This window comes from Theropithecus gelada, chromosome 3 (genome assembly GCF_003255815.1).
Source record: "Theropithecus gelada isolate Dixy chromosome 3, Tgel_1.0, whole genome shotgun sequence".
Taxonomy (NCBI): domain Eukaryota; kingdom Metazoa; phylum Chordata; class Mammalia; order Primates; family Cercopithecidae; genus Theropithecus; species Theropithecus gelada.
This window is the reverse complement of record NC_037670.1, coordinates 46,516,321-46,535,436: the sequence shown is the minus strand read 5'-3', so window position 1 is coordinate 46,535,436 and position 19,116 is coordinate 46,516,321. Positions and strand designations below refer to the sequence as shown.

General features: G+C 35.1%; 1 long non-coding RNA gene across 1 annotated transcript in view; it reads left to right on the top strand.

Moving 5' to 3' along the window:
• Positions 1–19,116, top strand: part of LOC112621387 — a 33,733-nt gene that overhangs the window by 857 nt on the left and 13,760 nt on the right. The window contains exons 3-4 of the long non-coding RNA XR_003118720.1: positions 4,785–4,899; positions 17,085–17,178. This is a non-coding gene — a long non-coding RNA (uncharacterized LOC112621387). The remainder of the gene's footprint in view (positions 1–4,784; positions 4,900–17,084; positions 17,179–19,116) is intronic.

The window sequence follows — 19,116 nt, the reverse complement described above, 5'->3', positions numbered from 1 at the left end:
ATTTTTAAAAGTATTGAGCTTTATAATGTAATTATTCAAGAAATAGAATCATGGTTTTTTTTATGATGTTGCCAGCATTTTAAATTACATGTTTATCAAGTGGCATTGCTCAAATAACTACAGAGTATGCGTGGAAATATTTGCTGTCTGAATAGTTTGGAGATTCAAAGAGAAAAAATCAAGCTTCAGAGGTATTAAATTATGACATGCAGAAAAGTTTTTGTTTTGTTCTTAACTGCAACGGTATATATTTGAATCCGATGTAAAGTGTTATATGTCCTGGGCCCACCTTACCAGTTGTGCTGTATAGCAGTGTAATGAGAAGCAAAATTTCAATTAGGGTCCCATTAACTGGCATATAATCCTTCTTTAATGTAATAGAGGCTATGGTGTTGCTGTACAAATCTGCTAGAAGCAGATTTTAACCCATGTTTAGTCTCTTTCTATGGATCTAATGGAATGACTCTTACGTGTTCATTGTCTGCATTGTTTCTCATATTCTTCATTATTTTAAGGTCTGGAATTAGTCTATAAACGGTCGTCGTGATTACTCAGCTCATCCTAACTTTTATATATCATATATATTTCTACTTATGTATTTTAAATAGTATTTAGAGGTAAAAGCCTAAGTGAACCCAACTGTAATTTCTAAGCTATCCTTATTTCTGGAAGAAGAATTCTACTGCATCAAACCAGACTTTTCCTAGTCCCTGAGACCCTAACTTGTGAGGTATTTTAGTAACATCACAAGTCAGGCTCTTGGGACCTAGGCGGAGGGGAACCAGCAGCTTTGGACCTTATTGATTGTCTGCAGTTACCACCAGAACAAAAGAACATACATAGATTCTGCCTAGGAGAAAAGAACAATGCTTTTCCTTATCATCAGTATGTTTTCACCATGACCCAACCCCAAAAATACTATTGTCAGAAACTGTACTCTAAAGTGATTACACAGTTGCACTGAAATAGCATTTGTATTATAACGATCATACAAAAGCAATATAAGAAACCTGTGTAAGAAGCAAAATTAAAATATAAGTGTTTTAAAATGCTTCTTTTCGTGCATTTTAAGGTGGCTAGTATAAGAGGGTATCTCTTCAGTTAATGAAGAGAGGGAATTATATTTATAACTTCTTTCATATGCATTGAAATATATACATTAGCTACTTAAATAAATCCTGTATGTCTCCATATAACTATGGCTTAGACTATGTCATACACAGCTATAATCATGCTTGAGGCCTAGAAATAACATGATTTACAATCTCCTTTATTGACCCTATTAGATTTTACTACCGATTTAAGAAGAATGCTGTTTTATACTTTGTATTTATTGCCAGTGCTTTCTGAGTCTTCTATCCAAACAACATACTTTATATGTCTTAACAACTCTTAACAATTCTTTTGTTACGAGAGTCCAAGAGTGAAAGTTTCATTAATAAATTGGGAAAATATGTCTCTTTAAAAAATTTCTACAGTTTACTGTGTACATATCATGGGCCTATGTGAGATAAAACAGTAAATGCCACCTATGAAGTCAAACTGCTTTGACTAGCAACTGCATATGAACTGCATAGTTTTAGTTTTATAAGAATTTTAGTTTTATCAGAGGTAACTCTTCCAACCATAAGTAATATGTCATATTTGAAAGTTTAATAGCCATTGCCACATCAGATATGTCTTTATTGGAGATAGAATCAGTATACTAAATATATTTTAAAATTTTACAATAACGTTACGAATATCAAGATTCAAAATGGAGATGACAGACTTTCCATAATAGAAGCAACAAAGTGGCTTCATTCTTTCAACTATTGCCTTAGATGGGTGCCATAAGTTATGTGTCTTCTGCATTGCTAAAATAAATTTATGAATGTATTTTAGAATACTGTATGGAGTCTTTGTTCATCTTTTTAAAAATTTCTTATAATACCTACTTGAAATATTATAGAATACAAATCATCTAGTAGTCATAGTTATTAAAAATTAATATAACAATATCATAAACATGCATCTGTACAAAGCATGCAGAATATGTTTAAGCATGTATGTACACTGTACCTATTCAGATCCTTTATTTATATCATCTAGTTCATTTATCTAGAAGTTCTGAAATTTTAGGTGTGTGTATGTGTATGTATAAATATAAGGTTTAAAGCTACAAATGAAAGGAGGTAATATAAACAGTAAAGAGTTTTGGTAGTATTTATCTCTTATTTCTTTTGACCTGATTCTCATTGGAATTGAGTACTTTTTAAAACCATAAGTTTGTTAATACAAAGAAATCTATGTATGTGTGTCTACATGTACACAGAAGCTTGATTACATTTAATAGCAATGTTCACACAATGGATCTGAAAGTACTTCTTATATAAAAGAATATCACATACAAGTATGTGTTTACCGACACCTGTTTTAACATGATCATAAATAACATCTATAAGAGGTTCCATCATGTTAGTTCCAAAACAGTATAAGGGGTAGATGTTTATTGGCTATAGTGATATCAGATATAGGTTATTCAAATGTGAAAATTTTTCAATGTTATCATATTCATGAACCACACTATATATTAACTTCTGTCTCATAAAAGAAATATACCAAAGCTGAATTGAGAATGCAGTGATGTTTGTTCATTTTCACCATAAACATATAAAATGTTTTTTTACTGATCATCCTGCACGAATGGAACTTCTCTATGTAACCCTCCTATGTGAACTGTCTTTTGAGAGCCTCATGATAAAGCTTTTCTCTTACTTCATAAAGGTGTGTGTAGATTTAAGTGGGTGACTTTGTTTCTATAAGCCATTTTATGCGGTATGTGCATAGACAGATGCCACTTTTTCTGCATTTCTGTCTCAGCTGTCACAGGACAATATTGTTTTAGGGCTTTATGATATGATTTGGAAAATCAGATCATACTAAGCTTAAAATAAAAAGGAGAGATCTACAACAAAGAGCGAGAAAATGATGTGTGTTGCATACAAAAAAAGCAGTGATATTAACAATTCGATGGCTTCCTGGTTGGGAGACCAGCCTGAGCCAGACGCATATATTAAGGGCTGTCTGCTGCCGATGTGAGCTTGCTCAATGCGGTGGAAATGAGGAATCATCTCCTTTCTGACACCAGCTTATTTGTACATTTTAATTTTGAAATAGCCAATCACTGTTTTACATAAATATACTAACCCCTGCCTGATTCATTTTCTTTCCCATGTTGTTTGTTAATTTACTGTGAACTTCAAGTTCCTTTTCTTAGCAAAAAAAAATCAACTTCAACATGTACCAAAGACCAATGAAGTATTAGTTTTTCTTTTGTCTCTTCTGTATTGCTCTGCTCATATTGTGATACTCATGCTTTGAACTTTTAATCTCTGTAAGGAAAACATCAATTTTCAAAAATAGCATTTTTTAAAGGCTTTTAGGATCCATCAAGGAAGCCACTCTGGAATTTTGCCAAATCTAAATATGATTATATTTCATTTCAGGGTTCATGGGATCAATATCTTTTTCAGTATAAAAGTCCCAAACACTTTAGTATTCCAGTGGAACTACAGAAGAGGTGTAGAGATGTTCTGAAATCATTTAAGCATTAGGCTACATTAATAATGTCTTGAAGAGAAATAAGTATCTCAGGAGAATTACAGTACCAGTTAATTACTAATGAAATTAGAAAGGGATGTTCTGCCTTAAACTCCTCTTCAAATGGACATGCTGGTACATGTGCCTAGGCTTGGTCTAATAAACCTTAAATATGTAAACGGTTTTACAAGCTGTCATGTTTGGATGAGTTTGAGAAAAGCAGTATATAAAGGGTTAGCTAATGCTCAAATTTTCTTGCCATTTACACATGCAATGCAGCCTACATTTCTGTAGGCAGCAAATGCAGGCATCATTTTGATTGCCTGGATTCTTTTGTTTAATTTTTTACTAGACATTTAACTTAGCACTCAAATCCCACTGATCCCTTAGAGACTGCATTTGGATAAGGAAAACAAAGTTCCTAATATAGAGAAGTTTAAAAAAAAAAATCCTGGGCCATTGTAAACATTTGAGAAATAGACGTTTAGTGTAGCTCTGAAAATACATATGTAGTATGCAGAAACTTAGGTACCGTCATTATATATCATCATCCTATTTAGTTTTCATATCTTTCAGTGACCAACTATACAGTGAGTCGCATATATATTTCCTATATGTCTTTATTTCTTGAAAATGTTTAGTAAAAATAGTGTAAAAATTGAGATATCTTCATAAAATGATTCACACCATTTTTTCAATGAGCTAGCTTCAATTTTCATTAAATGTTGCTTTTCTCCACATCTCTACATGTTAAATGTAACTTTATGAAGTACGTTATCAGCCAATAATATTAACTTGTATGTAATAGTTTACTTGTAGGAATTTGAAAGCAGGTGGAACTTGAAGGTAATTGAGATTAAGTGAATTTAAGATTAAATAGCTTCATTTTATATAAGCAGTTAATTTCATGCATATTTTATGGACAACTTAAAAGTGAAAAATTCTGAAAAGGTGAACTAAATTTTTCATTATTGATTTAAGTAATGTGCTTTAAGTCTGTTACCTTAATAATTAATTTCTAAACGAACAATACAGGTGTAAAAATAATCATGGGCTATATCCGTTAGGTCAAGTAAATAAGAATAAAAACTTCCTAGGTTTTGTCTTGGCCATATAAGGTTTTGGAGGTGTTTTGGGTTCTTTTGTGTTGGCAGATTTAACTTTGCCTCTTTTCTGAGAAGTTTCTCCCTCTTTGTCAATAGGTGTCTGATGATTTGTGAGCCTCAAGTGACTACTCTGTGGAATCATGTGTCCTTGCCTTTGAATTAGCTTTCCCTAGGCCTTGAGTCAACATTGGTAGTTTATACATCCAAATTGGTAGGTCTTTATGAAATCCTTCTATGTATTTGTTCCAGACATATAAGTGAAGTATCAGAAATTATAGATTTACATTGTGGTTGTTTTTACAGCTTCTGGACATCTCTAGGAAAACCCTTGGGTGGCAATGAAACACCAGCCAACGGAAGCATTTGATTTTGTAGAATTTTGAAACGCAGTGCCTTACGTGTAGTACACTTCCTAGTCTTGGGCGTGGGAGGACCAGTGTGTAGGTAACTTACTACTGTCTTATACATCACACTAAAGCCCAGCCTGGGCGTTTGTAAACCTCGGGGAGGTTTCTACTTTAGACAACATTTTTTGTTGGGGGATTACACCACAGCAGTTCCCTTCATTTCTCCCTCTCTTCCTGGCCTCCCTCCCACCCAACATGGAGCCTTTTCAACTTCTTCAAAGAAGTGGGAAAAAAAAGTAGACTCTTTATTAATGGCAGAAAACAAACTGGCTGCTGTACTTCCGAGGCAGCTCTCTAATAATAAAGCAGAGAAGGCACGGCAACAAAGAATTCTTGAATGTACTAAATATATAGGGAAGCCTATTTAAATTCACCAGAGGGGCTCAGAGGACAGGCAGCAGAAAGTTTAGAATTCAATTCAAGCCATGCCAGAAAATGAAAATGTACTTAAAAAAGGATTTCTGAAACAATTGTTCAAAGAAATGTCAACTTTTAAGGTTCTTTCTAGAAGAATGAAATTTGTACTCTAATTTGTGTGGTGACTTTCTCAATTAGAGAGGAAAAGTGATTAACAGAATCTCAAAGGAATTGTATCTTACGTTTAAAGAAAACGTGTTTTCTTTCCATAGGATGTTCTCTAGTGAGGGCCACCTAGTGCACTGACTAAAAACAACCAAATATATTTATGGGACAAAGAGATAATGTATTTTTGTTTGCAATTAGACATATAACAAGTGCTCATCTTACTTTGAAAGAAAAATATTCAGCTTGTATATTCTTTCTAGGTCATTTTCTCGCATTCAGCTCTACGATTTAAAATATTTTAATTGTAACTCTGAAAGAGCAATTTGCTGATAAATAATAGGACTATGTGTTTCTAAATTTAAGAGATGAAAAAGTGATCCCTACCTTGTCTCTTAGTGATTGAGTCAAGAAATTATCTCTGCCCATTATTTACCTATTTATAAGATGTGCTTCTATATGGAATACCCACATCTATAAGAATGCGTATTTTATTAATCATAATGTTGACTTTCTTTATGAAAACTGCTTATAAAGTTTATTCAAGGCCAGTATGGTCTTGACGGATGAATGAAATTTCATGCAGGCTTTCCTAAATATCTTCTTTTAGAAGTAACATAAATATTGGAAAAAAAAGAAAAATATCGTTTTTCTTTGTCCTCAAGGATTGCAAGTTTGAAAGAGAATGGAGGCTTGGACTAGCTAGTGACCATCTTTGTTGCCATTGTGGAGAGATTCTACCTGAGACTGAAACCCACATGGAATTCGTCAGTTCCTCAGTATAATTTGGCAGTTTAAAATAAGATATTTATTGATCAATGCATCTATTCTTCCCACCCTCCCCCAAGTTCTCTCTACTGGTTCTGCCTCCTCTCTCACCTGATATTTCTCCCTCTTTCTTTCTCTTTCTCTCCAATGCTGACTTCATTCTCAGGTAAGCTTTCTGAATGTGGTGGCAAAGATGGCCATATACAACTTCAGACTTGCATCATGCGTCATCATCCTACAGCCTGTGAATCCAGAAAAAATAAACAAACAAAAAGATTCTCTTTATGCCAACATCAGTGTCAGTTGTCAGAAAATCTTGGATTGGCTCTGTTTTGGTGACCTGCCCATATGTGGATCCACTTATTTGATGAACAAGGACTACTCTGATTGGATGGCCAATGTAGGGAGGCAAAAGAAGACTAGCCTATCAAGGTCATGAGGAATGAGTGAGGGTCTGTCAATGGTAGAAAGTGAAAGGATTTTAAAGCAGGTGGGAATGTAAAGGAACACACAACCACCACTACACATTTTTTAATTACTGAATATAATGATGATTGATAGGCTTTTGAAATGTTTGTCTTGGTAAACTTACTGGTACCTATCAATGTGCAGGCAACATTAGTTTATTTTGCCAAATGTCCTCTTACAGCATGGAAACTATAAAACATCTGCCGCAGCAAATCTCAACCTTGAGCGTCATGAGATTAATTACCTTTATTAAACTTTCCATAAGCATTTAATATACGACATATACCAGGAAAGTCAGCATTTGGTTTCATTTAGGAATTTGAAATTTTAAAAATTATTTAGGATTACTAGAAATCGTTCAGTAAAGAAGAAATGATTATTTTTTCTGTAGCCTATTGTGTCTATACTTAACCACCATATAATCAGGCCATTTCCTTACAGCAAATTTTATATCCTCCCCACTTTTACCTCCAAAATTAGAGATAATTGTGTGCTGATTCTTGGAAATTTTTATTTTTGTTTATGAATTAATTTGTTTGTGTGTATGATGTATATATGATGGCTACAATTATAAAATAAGGATGTTAGATTCTTATTACTTATCCTTTACCTTTTTGCTCTTTTGTTTATCATAGTATGACCTGGGTGGTTTTTAACATTTTACTATCAAGAACTACTATTTAGGAATCTTTCTCAATGAGAAAGAGATTAAATTACTATGAATAATGGTTCCAATGCAAAACATTTTGGGCTTTTGTTGTGATGCAGATGAGCAAAGCCATAAATATAATTTAGAGAGTTTGAAAATGTATTTTAACATTCACAATTCTTCTGACTAATTAATCAAATTACAAAATTATGCTGTGGCTTCCAGTATATTAAAATAAGTTGTCATATTTGGAACATCTGTTTATGGTCCTATTATGAATATGTATTTCTAAAGGGCTGAAATATAGATTGCCATAAACAATGTTTGCAATTTAGTCTGTGGAAAAATGATACCTATTTCCCTTCACAATGCTTGTTTATTTCCCACGAAGTAAATCTTCCAGATTGCATTTTATCATTCCCTTATCAAGACAGAGGAAAAAAGACTCGGGTCTTACTTAAGCCTTGCTGATTGGTTAAGAAAAGAGGTGGCTGTCATCGGCAGCCTTGCCAGACACTGTACCGTGGCTCCAGACAGTCAGCTGGTACTATCGCTTTGTCTCAACTATAAATCACAGTCTCGTAATGGCCAAGGCTGACACCTTGACATTTTCAAGAAGAGTAAAAGACCTGATTTGAATGGAAATCAATTTCATTTCACAAATCTTGGGTTACTACTCCAAGCCTTTTCTTGTGTCTTCTTGAGACTTATTTGGGATTTCCATGACCATCAGAGGATTATTTGAGTGTTTTATTATGACTTTTTAAAGCTATAAAACCATATTCTTACTTCCTTCTTCATTCTTAACATGAGAAAATTGGTTTTTAAAGTTTTATGTAAGAAAAATCACTAATAAGCACTGATAGTTTTTAAAACAGCAAGAGCAGCCAGTGCTATTTAGTTTTGCAAAACTTTTATAAAATGTTCTCTGATTTAAAAATACAAGCTGTGTATACACATATCCAGATTAACTTTTGATTACCTAATAATAAATGTTAACAATTATCAAGTGATTTTGCACTTCAATCAAGCAGGTCTCAATGAAACTTCAAATCTTTTGAAAAGTATTTTCACTTTTATGTTCTTAGACATAACAAGAAAGTTTTAAGCTTTAAATTTTAAGTATTCTAGAGCCAATGATGACTAATAAGTACTTAATTATGTTAGGTGGGACCTTGCATTAAATTGCATCAGAGCTTTTGACCCTTCAACCCACGTGACATAGAAATAATTTCATACTTTACTAGTATGAAAAGAAATTATTTTTAGGGCTTTTAGGAGCTTGGCATTGAATGTTTAAAATTTTTAATTTACTTATTCTGGTACATCTTTCTCCTTCAGAAGAATACTACAATTTCTTTAAAAGCATGGAGGGGAAGACATTTCTTCTTTCCTGGTGTTTTGTCTTGATCCCTCTCCAAGAGTGATCTTAGCTCAGTAAAGCCTTGGGTCTTCTAGACACAATATTCATGGAAAATGTTAACATTACCTATCTCTCGTTTTGAAGTATGGAGGGATTACCACAATGCCTTGTGATGATTTCTCTTCATCTTCATTAATATCTTCAACGTTGTCTCAAGTCATAATTTTAAACAGATAAACTTTGATTGTTAAATTCATTATTTTGTAAAGCCCTATGAACCAGTGAAATTACATACAGTTATAAACAGGATTCCCAACCCTTAAATCTTTTTATTCATCCTTCTATCCATCTACTCATTCATTCATAATCTACACAGAACATGATCCTACTGAGGTCATGAGTTCGAGACCAGGCCGACCAACATGGATAAACCCCATGTCTACTAAAAATAAATAATTAGCCAGGCATGGTGGTGCATGCCTGTAATCCCAGCTACTCGGGAGGCTGAGACAGGAGAATCGCTTGAACCCAGGAGGCAGAGGTTGTGGTGAGCCAAGATTGTGCCATTGAACTCCAGCCTGGGCAACAAGAGCAAAACTACATCAAAAAAAAAAGAAAAAGGAAAACACACACACACACACACACACACACACACACACACGATCCTATGCGACGTAGGTGGGAAATACAAAATAAAATTAGAATTCCTTCCTTACAAAATACGTTCTTAAGAGAATTTGTTTAAAAAACAAAAAAGTTATAAAGTCAGAATGTGATCTATCTTCAAGGAGATGTAAACACAATGTTTTGACGTTTTGGGATTCTAGAAAAGGCCTTTTTTTTTTTTTTTTTTTTTGAGTCTTGCTCTGTCACCCAGGCTGTAGTGCACTGGTACAATCTTGGCTCCCTGCAACCTCCATCTCCCGAGTTCAAGCAATTCTCCTACCTCAGCCTCCAGAGTAACTGGGACTACAGGCACCCGCCACCACACCTGACTAATTTTTTTGTATTTTTAGTAGAGATGGGGTTTCCCCGTGTTAGCCAGGATGGTCTCGATCTCCCGACCTCATGATCCGCCCACCTCGGCCTCCCAAAGTGTTGGGTTTACAAGTGTGAGCCACCATGCCCGGCCTGAAAAGTCATTTGTTTTACTCATTGAAAATCAAGAACAATTCCCCGGTGGAGGCTACATTTAGCTGGTCCCTAGATAGGAAGAATTTCTAGAGAAAGAGATAGAAGGGCTTGGGTTTCTGGGAGAATATACAGTATATACAAACGTTCAGGAACAGGAAAGATGGGCCATGTTTGGCAATGAATGTTGTTGCAAAGTCAGGTGCATTTGTTGGAAAGTTAGAATTTGAGTGCCTAATCAAAGGTAAGCTTAAATCAGTTGGTGGAGTAGCTACAGAGTTCAGGGAGGCTCTCCTGGGGACTGTGCAATTTTACAATCAAGTAGGCACTGAGGACCTTTTAAATATTTGGGGACAGACGCAAGGATGTGAAGTGCAAGATTAATGTTTCCAGTCAGTATGGCTTGATACTCCAATCCAGAGGACCTGTCACAACTGCTGAGCAAGCTTTATGTAGGCACACCATTTTTCCTACCCCCTAAATTCTGACTCACTAGGTCTGGGGTAGAGAATGTGCAGGTGTGTTTCATAAAAGCTCCTAGATGACTGGCTAGCACACAAATTGAGAAAGAGTTGGACAGAGAATGCTGAAATAAGAAGATATAAGGGATTATTAGATAGAAATAAAAACTATTGCAATGTGTAGGAAGAACAAAAATGGAGATATAAACCAGGGTTTCCTAGCATGAATTTCACATGCCCCTAGACTTTTAGGGTTTTATGTTCCTATGAGAGTACATGTAATATTTTGAGTGTATGTCTATTTTTTTTCTGGAAAAGGTAATCTAATCATGTATATAATATTTTCGAAGGAGACTAAAATCACCCAAAGTTAAGAACTACTAGGGCCAGTTAGTATGAAGTAAGTGGGAGAAATTTCGTGAATCTACAATTGGCAGTATTTAATGACACAGTAGATTACATAGGGATGCAATTTGTGGCAACAAAGAAAGGCAGAGAAGATTTCATAAAGTTTTTCTACCTGTTGGTACTAAAAGAATTAGAATCATCATATTCCTTTTGTGAATTAGCATTAACTTCCCCTTGGACTTGTATTTCAGTTAATAGAACTTTGATATTTAGGCATGGTATGAATGTGGTACCACAGGAAGATGTTGAAGCAGTAGTGAAAACTTTAGAGATGACTACATAGCTTAGGAAATCATTCTTCTAGAAACATGGTTGAATACTTTGAAGTTAGGAATCAGGTTGCTTCCATCTTGTTGCTCTGGTAGAAACGAAAGGAGAAAAATAAAGGCACTGCACTCCCTTTTAAGGAAACAATTTGGAATTTTTACAAACAGAATCTACTATGCCCTTAGAACTTAATCACAAGTTACACAAAGTTTTGGAGAAGAGGGGTGAACGAAAATGCAGACTTAATTCTAGGTAGTTATTTACCCAGCTAAAAATCAGAAGAAAAAAAGGAGTAGATATTGAAGAAAAACTATGAACCTGTCGTAATGAACATCAACAATTTTGAAGCATCTGATAATAAATGAACCTAACCATAATATGAGGACATTTTATCTCAACCTTCTCCTTAAATAATATATTTTGCTTAGAAAGATATGCAGATTTCTTTATAACACATTTTATGACACATTTTAACACCTGTCTTATTCAGTTGGTTCATATCCTGAAAAGATTGGAACCCTTCCATGTTCAACTGGAAAGATAATATTACTGGTTGCAAATGCAGTTAAACTTACTATTCCAATGTTAGTAAACTTACTAGTCTTGAACTATTTTAAAACAATTTAAGATATTTTCACATTATCTAAAGATAACTAGGTTTTTTACAAAATAAATGAAAGTCTGGGGAGGGACAAAAGAAAAAGAAACAAAATAAAGTCTTATAGATCAATAGTAGCAAATGTTCATTGTATAAAATTATAAAATGAAAAATTCCAGACTAAATAGAAAAACAAAAACATTATTAATCTCATCAGCCAGAGAATATCTCCTATTATCATGCAATGTAAACTCATGTGTCCTATCTCTCTCCCCCATCACATACATGCACTGAATATTTTTATAATCTTTTGTCACTTGTTTTTCAATTGTTACATACTGAATACTTTCCCACATATTATTTTATCATATGCTTATTGTGTTACTGTCTTATGATACACTAATACAATTTATTTAACCAGTCAGCTCACAGATGTACATTGAATTTACTTCCACCTTATTTTTAACTAATATAAACACTACTATGTTGATAAATACACTTATATATAATTATATGTAATGATTCCCTGTGGATATTCATTGGAACAGATGATAATGGCCTGAATGAAGGTAATGGCAGTGGGATTAGAAAGGCAAAGAGGGATCAGAGAAAATTTAGAAGGTAGAATTAATAGAGTCAAGTGATCGACTGTATAGTTGAATGATATCAGGAAAACCAAAATAATTACCTCCTAACATTATGCTGTTGCTCTATTTTTGTCCACTCATTTGATCCATAACGTTTATTTCTTTCATGGGAAGGAAGATGCAATCAAGAATAGAATACACAGAGGATTTGAAGTGACGGTTAGATTATTTTTTAAACTTATAGCAAGTGTAATGAGCTCTAAACAAATTGGTCTGGTTTGGAAGAGATAGAATCGTAAGAAAGAAATGGTTTTACTTTTAATTTCTAAAGTGCATGGCCAGAAATATTAACCTAATCCTAGAGACCTGGATCATAGAATTTATCATAGTTAACTATCAAACAGAGAAGACTTTACGATACGATCTGAAGGTAGTCATCCATCATATAGAACACCATGAAACTTTCCAGACTGGGGTCAGTGAAGAGACTAGTGTCCTAGAGAGAGAAGATAAAATTGAATATAGGAAAATATTCCTTATTTGACTCCTAGTTTTACACTAGTGGTCACTAGTGTCCTAGAGAGAGAAGAGAAAATTGAATATAGGCAAACATTCCCTATTTCACTGCTAGTTTTACAACCTCTACGGGAGGGAGTGAAAATCAGAGATGTGTAATTCCACCTTCATTATACACTAAATTTTCATACATTCTAGAATATTCTAGTCCATTTTAACATTGTAGATACAATAGTAATAACTATTGTTCTAGATTTTCTTTTCCTTTTCAGTGAGTGAATTAAGAACCTTGAAAACTGGAATCTTTTCTTCATGGAGCTTATCCAGGGGTAGCATAGGGCATAGTCTTTTTTTGTTTTTTCTAAGTTTCATTCAGACTTTAGTTTTTCTTCTTTTGTCTTTATGCAGATAATCAAATCTTGATCCTTAGCAGATAGGCTCAATTATTCACTTACTCAGTCAACAAATACATTAAATACCTTCCATATGGAAAGCAAATTATTTTAAGTTGTAAAATTAGTTTCAGCTACATTTTTATTGTATTGTATTTTTTTAATGTTAATTGAACACATCAAGGCTTTTATGCTGGTTGGAGCATATGCTTCACACAGATCTCACTTGGTATTTTAGGATTGTAATTAGAAATAAAGCAGGCCAGGCGCAGTGACTCACGCCTGTAATCCTCTCACTTTGGGAGGCTGAGGCAGGTGGATCACCTGAGGTCAGGAGTTTGAGACCTGCCTGGCCAACATGGCGAAACTCCATCTCTACTAAAAATACAAAAATTAGCCAGGCGTGGTGGCACATGCCTATAATCTCAGCTGCTTGGGAGGCTGAGGCAGGAGAATTGCTTGAACCTGGGAGGTTGCAGTAAGCCAAGATCGCACCACTGCACTCCAACCTGGGTGGCAGCCAGACTTTTAAACAAACTACAACAACAAAAAACAAAGCACACACACACACAAACACACCTACCCACAAGCCTGTAAGAAATATTGATGATGGAGCTAAAGAAACTGTGCAAAGAAACAGTTCAGAAAGACTGTCATGGCACATCTTTTCAAAATCATTGACTAAATACACCAAGAGGAAAAAAAAAGTATGATTTCTTTGTTAGTGCTTCTAATATCTTTCCCGAGAATTAAAGTGGAACAGAGAATCCGGTGAAATTTGGTGCTTTGCATCATTAGTAAGCTCATATCTGCAAGCTAATCATGTGTGATGAGACTAAAATGTAAAAGCATTTGAATCAATAGCTCTTTCAGATGTTTTTCTGATAAAATTGCTTCATTTACTTTCCTAACTAATTTATATAAGTGAAAAGATTAAGAGAAAAACTTGTAGTAGGAGTAACAAGATCCAAATAATGTATTGAACTTCATTGTTTTAGTTGGCATCTTTGCAAGCCTTTTAATAATCTGATCTCAGAAACATCTATCTTAGAAAGGGGTATAATTTCTGGCTTCATTTACTTGAAAATAAGTTAGGATCATAAGCAGAAGTTAGGTTACTTCTACCTGGAAATTAATCAGAAATTTGATTTTGCCCTTTGGTGTTGCTTTCCTGCCCCCAGACCTCAACACACCTTCTGTCATACAATCCTAAAGCTCCCTTTCTTGCATCGTGGCAGTTTAAAGGAATTTGAAGTTGTGGATTTCCATATTTACATAATTATATACTGAATATATAATATAATAGGGTAGGGTAAAGTGTTTTTAAAAGATGTGACATCTTAAAGAAAATCCACAGATATCATAAGTGATTCTAATTTATTGGCAAATTTCAGGCTATGTTCTTAGTCATATTTCTGCTAGAAGAAACCTACTTTCCATTTTGTGTTTTCTCATTTGCATTACTGCAAAGTTATTCATGCATATGAAAAGGATATTATTCATCTCCATATTCCTTTCTCTCCTTATTCCAAACCCAATGGGTTCATGAGTTATACACAAAGAAACACGCTGCTATATCTATATGTTTATACGTAGATATCTATGTGATTCAAATTTGGTATTACAGCTGGATAGCAACCCCAAGTGATAGCATTATGTGCTACATGTGTCTTATTACATCATTAATGACATACCAAAATTGTCAAATATGTTGAAATCCAATAATTGTAACTGACAAGCTTTAGCATGATTTGCCTCCATTGGGAATGAAAAAGAAATAGAGGAATATATTTCTGAATTCTTCCTCAAAGTGCATATGGATGTACGATAAGCTCTTGTTTCTTACCTGCTGATATTTTTAGTGAGATGTTGTTTTCACAGTATTCAAGGTAACTGGTTTCTGAAGTTTTTATGTGCATAAAGCCATATGATCTCCTAAATTGAAATTCCAGTGGTATTCCAGAAAGAACTATGAAGGTGAACTGGCAAGAAGAAAAATGACCAACCTGACAGGGCTTTTCCCTTTCTCTAGCATTTGAATCTTCTTATCTCAATATCCCAAGGAAATCATTTCACTGGAAAGTTTAGGCAGAATCCACAGAAAAAAAATTTCTCTTTCCCACTCTCCAGTTCTCCTACCCCTTAGAAAAGCAAATGGTATTGCTTCAATTCCTGAAAGTTTTCCTTAATATATCTTGGCATTTGCAAGGCAGAGGAAAATAGGGTTGACAGTGAATTTCATGGACACAGACCTCATTCATGACAATGATGAGGTAGTCAAGAATTCTCACCCTTTGTGTCCTGCTTTATCTGTATTTAGGGATGGCATGAAGGAGGAGAAAGAGGAAGCTTATACTTTTCTCTTTAAAATTAATTCCCATTTAGCCATTAAAGAGTGGAATCGTTTTTAAGCCCAGAAGACATTGTAATTGCATTTTCCTTTTCAATAATTGTAGCAGATATTAAAGTGAATAGACAATGGCAGTCACATACAGAATAACCTGGTTTCCTAGATAGACCCACTTGTCGGAGATCAAACGGCTACAGCACATTTAGGGTTACACTCTCTTTCCCTTCCTCCTTATTCTCAACTGCAGTGGAGCTTTTTCCAAAGTTGCCATGGTAACACTATATCTGGCTGCTAGCTCTGTCGTAAGTTATTGAACTGAGACTGGCTTTTGGTTTAGCAGATAATTAGGTTCTGTCTCACAGGTTCATTTTCCTGTGACTGGGACGTGAATATGACCTACAGCTGGCCTCAATTTCAGTGTCACAGACAAAACTTTAACCCTTCCAAGCTCCTCTGGCACACTCCTGAGCACTGCTTGTGTGGTAGAGGAAGTCCAGTGTAGCTCACCCATACCTTGGGGAGGATTACCAAGTCCTCATTTTATTTTTTATCTTTAGCATAACACTAAAGAAAATATAGTTAAGGTTGTACACATAGAGTATTTTCAAAATTAAAAATATAACAACAACGTGATATATAGTTATATATTTTATATATATACTACACGAAACTTTTTGCAGTCATATTATTTCCTTGATTCTCTAATAATTTTTAAGTCACACTGAAATTTCATTTGTTATAATTAGGAATCCACAGAATTTCAATTTCAAAACCTCTATTCTCAGAAATATTAGGTGGGTATTTTTATTCTCAGCTTTAAGAACTGTTTGCCAGTTCATTTACACCCCTCTCTCTACTCTTATATACCCTGAATTATAGATGACATTAAAAGGTTCCATTGGAGTCACAGGCAGACCCATGTAACAGGGAACACCGCTACCACTCTACTAAATGCCAAAATGTTCACTCCCAGGGCTTAAATCTTGCTGGTTTGGAAAACCAGCTACTTTTGAATGTTTCATTTGGAAGATTTCAATCAGTTTAATAGCTGCCCTTTGTTTAAGACAAAGAAAGAAACATAACTTTGGGAACAGATATTGAATTCACAATATCCATGGCAACACAGAGAGCTGTGGAATTACTAAGAGAAGATGTACCTTTGTATGTCAAACAATGGGAAAGACCTTCAAGGAAATCAGTTTAAAATTTTTAGTGTATGTCGCGTAGAAGCTTAACATGAACAGGTAAGAAAGGAATAGGGAGAGTTGAGTTTACCAGAATTAAAACATGAGTTAAAGGAATTCCATACCTTAATTGGCTGAAGGATCACCTAACCATGTTAATAGTGAGAGGTAAAATTTGTGAAAGGGAAGATTAGAAGATTCAACAATCGCATATTGGACTTACGATGTGTGTGTGTGTGCGCGTGTGTGTGTGCACGTGCGCGTGCACATGCCCCTCATAGACTGTATTCTATTTTAATCCATGCCTTTCATTCTCAAACTCTAGATGACAAGAGCACCTCAAAGGCAGCAGCCTCTAGGAGCAGCCATGGTCCCAGAGTTGTCCCACGGATGCAGAAAACGTAATGGAGGAGTCTGAGGTCAGAATGGGAAAAGGTTTTAAAAAGTAAAAAGGGTAGCTAATATGTGAGGAACCGATTGCTGTGCATTATTTTCCACTGAACAGACCTTCTTTTAACTTCTAATCTCAAGCACAGAGCAGCTGTTGTTTTCAATATTAAAGATCAGTGTTTGTTGAATGAATGTGTAAATTCTTTCCCAATCTCTGTTCCATGAAGTAAGAACTAAGTTAGCATTCTATTATAAAGAGGACATAGAAAGTCTGCAGGCATTTTTGATCAAAAATCCTTTTAACTGTCTTCTCATGGTTCCCGGTAACACCTAAGCCCAAAAAACTCAGGTCATTTCTTGCCTGTACTGTTGCAATAGCCTCATAATAACTGGTCTTCTCCTTTATCAACCACAGTAGTCTCCACGACATAAAGAAGAGAGGGTGCTAAAGTGTAAGTTATTTCAAATCGGCACCCTCCTTGTAATTTCCCAGTGGTTTTTCCTGTCATAAGAATAACATGCAAAACTCCTTGCTTGCGAAGCCCGATATGACCTTGCCCCTGTCTACCTTACTGCCATCATCTCTCATGACTCTTCCCCTTTTTCACTCTCCATCTTGCCTTTTCCCAGCCATGCCTGCTAGTGAGCCTTAGCCTATGATCTCTCTGCCAGGGATGCATGACTGGCTCCTTTACTTTATTCTGATCTCTCTGCTCAAATGTCATCTTTTTAGAGATACCTTTCCTAAACATCTTTAAAAGCACCCCATTCACCGTGGAACACCTTTCTTGCTTTAAGTTTTCTTCATAGTGCTTATCACTTCCTGATATTATATTAGACAACAAGCAAATAAATGTATGCCTATATGCGGTTCCCACTAAAATATAAGCTCCGTTTGAACAGGAGCCTTGATTATTCATGAGTATACCCCCAGTGCCCAGAACCTAGTAGGGCTTTAATAAATATTAGGGCTTTAATAAATATTAGATTAATTTGTTGAATGAAAAAATGAATGAATAATTGAATAAAGATATCCAGGTAGAGTGTCTGGGCAGCCCAACTTATGTGAAGCCAGTATAAGAATATTTCTGTGACAAAATGAATGCAATTATTCCTCTAAATGATGAAATTGCACGAGTCCACGAGGATAAAATTAAGCACATAGTTTAGATTTCTGCTAGTCTCTTCTTCAGATTGAGGAAAAGCAAAGAAATTGAGCTTATTGGCACCTCATTCTTACATGAACTAAATCCAGAATAAAACATCATTTATATACCAAACACATGCCTACCTCAGCCACTCATGGAATACTTTATCTTTAAAGGGACAGATAGTAAATATTTTTGGCTTTCGGGACTGTACAGTCTGTGTCACCACTACTCAGCACTTCTGTTGAGGTGTGGAATCAGCCCTAGACAACACATAAACAAATAGGTGTGGCTCTGTTCCAATAAAATGTTATTTGTAAAACCAGGAAATCAGCAGATGTAGCCCACAGGCTGTAGTTTGCTGACCCTTGAATTAGAGAGTCTTCCCCAAATCCTCTTCCCAAGTTCTTGAAAGAATGCCCATAGGACCGCGGCTCCCTCACCTGGTTCTTGCAAGAAATTAGACAAATTCAGAGATGGTTGGAGGGTGGAATGCCTACCTGTGACTTCACTATTTAGCCTGATTTCTTTCCTTTTATCTCTTTAAAGTGAGTCAGGTCTTAATGTTAAACTGTCTCTAAAGTAGCAATAACTGGGCCATGTCAAATACTCCCAATGACAAAATTTCTTCTTGGAGAATGAATGAGGGTTGCATACAGTGGTGTGTTGGCAAATGTTTAGCAACTGGCTCTCTTAATGATTTCTGTAGTGTAAATTCTCCCATCCTGGCCATCTGAAACTACCAGTATGATGTCACTTAATGTAGAGTTGGGAAAAGACAGTCTCTTGAATCAGTATGAGCTGGGTCCAACCCACTGC